General features: G+C 47.2%; 1 protein-coding gene across 2 annotated transcripts in view; it reads right to left on the bottom strand.

Annotated features, from left to right (window-relative positions):
* Positions 1-5,000, bottom strand: part of nme7 (NME/NM23 family member 7) — a 52,802-nt gene that overhangs the window by 24,641 nt on the left and 23,161 nt on the right. The gene's annotated exons all lie outside the window — the stretch shown is intronic.

Raw genomic sequence — 5,000 nt, 5'->3', positions numbered from 1 at the left:
CATCTCTGTCAGCTTCAGTACTACAGTACATCTCTGTCAGCTTCAGTACTACAGCACAGCTCTGTCAGCTTCAGTACAGTACAGCGCTCTGTCAGCTTTAGTACTACAGCACAGCTGTCAGCTTCAGTACAGTACAGCTCTCTGTCAGCTTTAATACTACAGCACAGCTGTCAGCTTCAGTACAGTACAGCTCTGTCAGCTTCAGGACAGTACAGCTTTGTCAGCTTCAGTACAGTACAGCTCTGTCAGCTTCAGGACTACAGCACAGCTCTGTCAGCTTCGGTACTACAGTACAGCTCTCTGTCAGCTTCAGTACTACAGAACAGCACTCTGTATTAGACATACTGCTACTGCTAAAACAAGAAGCTAACCAATGTATGTATCACTAACAAGGATGTAACTGTATAGAAGTGAGCATCTTAAATGCAGCCGTTTATACTGCTCTTCACTAAAACCTTTTCCATAATAATCATTCATCCTTATATCTCACCAAATCCAATCACACCACAGGATTTCACTTCAAGCAAATAATGTACCCACATTGATCCTTTAATGGGTTCAGTTGGTGGCCTTTACAGCACACATTCCATTCCATTTGCCCAACAAGAAAATACTTAAAACGTGTTATAAGTTACCTTTTGCTTCACACATGAAATCTTCTTAGCCCACAGGCAAAATTTTAAACGAAACTCTCTCACCTCAGAGGCGAAAAATGTTGCCTTACTTAACAGAAATGTGAGAGAGACAGAGAGAGAGGTTATAGCAGTCAAATGACGCATTATGAGTGGTTGTTAACACTCACAGAACACCAGACAATCTATAAAAACTAAAATTTGTCTGCTATAGATCAATGGCTCTATACGAACTCTTGCATCCCCTGCCCCACTTATCTACCGTACCTCACTGAACTGCATCGGCTCTTAGAAACTGAAGCCATGCATTCATGGGAGCTGAGCCACTGAGCAGAGGGAGGTGGAGGAGCAGAAAGGGTGACCGGAGAGGCCACTGACTTCTGGGTCAGTTTGTCACGGAGTTGTTCAAAGCACAGTCCTGTTGCCAAGGTATCTCTTACTGAGGATCAGCAGGCAGATGGCAATCTCACTCACCGGGACCTAGAGATACCTGGACTGGACTTAATGGATTGGTATTCTATGACAAAGGGAAGGAAAGGTAGGATTTTAAGTACCTTTCTAAGGCAGGTGAGATGTCAGTGGGTATAATTTGAGCCCTTTCTTATTGAAAGGGTATATAAAGCTGATTGTCAGTTTGGGGCTCAACATAATTTTAAATTATGTTCTTATCATCAAATAACACACACACACACACACACACACACACACACACACACACACACACACACACCACACACACACACACACACACACACACACACACACACACCACACACACACACACACACACACACACACACGCGTCAGCCGGGGCACTGGAATACGGCAGATCGTCGTCTAAAGGTCTCGGCGTTCCACTATCACAGGCAGAAGGACACAACACCAGAGGAAACACGGGCGCGCTCAGAGGCTGCCAATCAGCCTCGTCTCCCGGAGCTCCGAAATCATGCTCTCCATGATGTTCCCCGGCTCAATTAAAACCGCTCACACGTGCGCTATCTCGCCGAAGGACGGAGGAGACACAAGAAGCTGTTCTCCCGGGCTATTGATAAAACATAAAAGATATAATCCCTTCGCTCCGAGACACAGCGTCAGAGCACTGACGGACAACGTGAAGCGGCGCACGGAGACAAACGATCAAACGACGCCATTCCACGCTCAATTTGGCTTAATATTCCTGCACCTAATCAACCCCTGATTTAATATGGCAAAAAAAAAATATTTCTCCCTTTCCACCTCAGCCTGTGTGTGGTGAGCATTCTGGCACAAAATGGCTGCCGTTGCATCAGCCAGGTGGGTGCTGCACATTGACGGTGGTGCAGGTGAGTTTCCCCCTCATCACTGTGAGCGCTTTGAGTCGGTTGATGTTGGTTGGCATTTCATATATCGCCTTTATCCAAAGCGCTGTACAACTGATGCCTCTCATTCACCCGTGCACACACACACACACACACACACACACACACAACTCACACTCACACACCAACGGCGATTGGCTGCCATGCAAGGCACCAACCAGCTCGTCACGAGCATTTAGGGGTTAGGCGTCTTGCTCAGGGACACTTCGACACATATAGCTATATAAATGCAAGGAATTATTCTAATACATTTTTGGGGAATTCTGCTACTGTTTCCCATTTCCTGCTGAGAGGCACTTCAGCCCTTTTTGAAGAGTCCTTGATAAGGTACATTCTGAGAGTCCGTACTCTAGAGTCCATACTCCGTTATCTGGCCGGTAATCAATTTACCAGACCCAGCTCGCTGCCAGGTAAGCTCTCAGCAATATTTCATGAGGGGAACCAAGTCGGCCGCAGTGTAAAAGGACCCTCTACGTTCTGTTCCAGCCGGTGTTCCTGCGCGTTACCCAGATTTTCTGCCCTATAAACAGCAGGCAGTTCCACCCCAGAGCTATTTTGGTAGAAGCAGCAAAAGGGCACGCGCTAAATAAATAATTCATAACAATAGTGAGAAATGCAAAAGGCCTGTGTGTCTCACACATCATGCCCCAATCAGATTACTCATTCGGGGACTTAAAACACAGCAGGGTTTTCAGTTGTGAGATCATCGAAATGGCTACCCGCGATGATTCAGGCAAGTTCACATGCACTTCAGAAGATGAAAGTAGCAAAATGAATGGTCCAAAGACATTTGAGGTCAAGTCATACTGCGGCAGCATCAGACCCATCTCCTCATGAGCGTCACTGTTCAGCGCACACAGACTGAAATCTTCAGTCTTACACATTTCCCTCGGGATGAATAAAGTATCTATCTATCTATCTATCTATGATCCATAACTGACTGATATGGACTCGGGGCCATTAGAGTAAAACTCAGGACCATGCCGGTCCAACAGCAGGGGTAGATCGGTAAGCGGATTTGGTCTGTGTCGTGTGTAGGAGAGTGTGGGCGGGGCCTGAGGCTGTGTATGTATTTAACGTTGTTTCGGTTTTAACGGACCGCAGGTGTCGGGACGTTCATCGAGGCAGACGAACGCGGCTTACCTGAATAAACCAAAAACCACAGGAAGTGGTGATTTCCCACAGTTCCACTCTCTCTCTCTCTCTCTCTCTCTCTGGGGGCCTGTCCCTGTCCCTCTCTCTCTCTCTCTCTCTCTCTCTCTCTCTCTCTCACACACGTGGCATCGTGTGCGTGCCGCAATTTTACAGAAGCTCAGAAGGCTCGCCATTAATCATGAGGAACAATGGCCCTTCAACAGAAATAAAACAATCAGTCTCACTCTTGAGTTACCCGAGGGCATACAGGGCAGTTTAGCAGCGAAATGTGAAAATGAATCATACCAATGAAACTTACTCTACTGCCACGTCCAGTATTTCACAAAGTCACAGCTATTTTATCAATACAAAATTGAGTTGCTTCAAATTCAGAAAGAAATGTTTCAAAATAAACACCCGAGTGTTGGATGAAAGTTCTAAAACAACAGAGAGCAAAATTTAGCTTCTTTTTTCTTTTTGAGTTTTTCTGTTTGTCTGCCCATTTGGTGCTTACTGGAGCGAGCCCTTCGGAGATGGGTACTGATGATAACTGATTCTGGTATGAAAAGACCAGAAAATACCAGTTCTAGTAGTGCTCTGATAGGGCCCTAAAATAACACAATTGCATTTCCTCCCACAAAACACAAACTGGCCCGACAAGGAACAAAAAAACCAGGAATATAACTGACATAATCAACCTATGAGATCAGAGTGTGTGGGTTGCAAAATTGCATTGACTGATAACGCCATTCATGAGAACAGCAGAATATGACATTAGATGAAACGGAGCGGAAATTATTTATGGACAATAAGGCAGGTGCCTAAACTGCCGCTCTGCAGTGCGTATGTCTGTGTGTGTGTGTGTGTGTGTGTGTGTGTGTGTGTGTGTGTGTGTGTGTGTGTGTGTGTGTGTGTGTGTGTGTGTGTGTGTGTGTGTGTGTGTGCCGCTTCTTTTGAAAAGTGAAAGGAGGGAGCTCTGATAGAGTCTGTCAGAGAGCGCTGGTGCAGAAAGCAGCCCTTTGATCAGCGGCAGAGTGGTAAATAAATACACATACTTAATGTCTTTTCCGAGCAAAGTACAAAAGCAGAGTAAGGCCGAGGGAAGGATCCAGAACTTCACACAGCCAAAGAAGTCACAGGAGAATCACCAGTGCATAAGACATGCTTGAGTTAATATATCGCAATACACGGAGTAAAGAGGGTTTTTCCAGGAATAATTAATCCAATCTAACAATTTTCACATTACAGCGGGAGACTGCTTTTTTTTCTTTCACTTTTTGGTGAAAAAAGCAGTCCTGGCTATCTCAAAAGAAACGGACACACACAGCAGAAGGTGTGTGCGGTGATTCACGTCCAGGGCTTCCCCTCGTTAGCGGTGTTCGGTGAAGGGATGAGCGGGGGAAGAGTGACCCTGGATCACACAGAGCCACAGCCCTGGGAAAGGGGCAGTAATAACAGAGGGCCGTTCGGCGGGCGTATCGGCTTGCGGTGGGGATCGCCCCGTGCAGCGCGGGCGGTGTCACCTTACGCCGCCTGTTTTTCCACACAGGGATCGCGAGGCGTCGGAAACGCCGCTACGATCCTTATCGCTTTCGCACGCGGGCCGGGAGACGCGCGCGCGGGCGGGCGGGGGCAGGCCAGAGCGTTTAAAGGACCCTGACGGGAGCCTTCCCATCATGCCTCACCGACGGAGTGCACAGCTCTGCGGAGCCACAGCTTTTTTCAGTCCTCCGCGAGAATATTTCAGTCTAAATTTGACCCGACGCATTCCAGCATTCATCAGTAGCGATGGCCGCACTGCCATGGACTAAACCTAAAGCGGTTATATGAACAAGAACAGCAATACATCGTGTGCTAGGTCACGCCCGTGCGTGTA

The sequence above is a fragment of the Conger conger genome, chromosome 17, assembly GCF_963514075.1.
Source record: "Conger conger chromosome 17, fConCon1.1, whole genome shotgun sequence".
Taxonomy (NCBI): domain Eukaryota; kingdom Metazoa; phylum Chordata; class Actinopteri; order Anguilliformes; family Congridae; genus Conger; species Conger conger.
The sequence above is the reverse complement of the archived record's forward strand: the minus strand, read 5'-3'. Positions and strand labels throughout refer to the sequence as shown.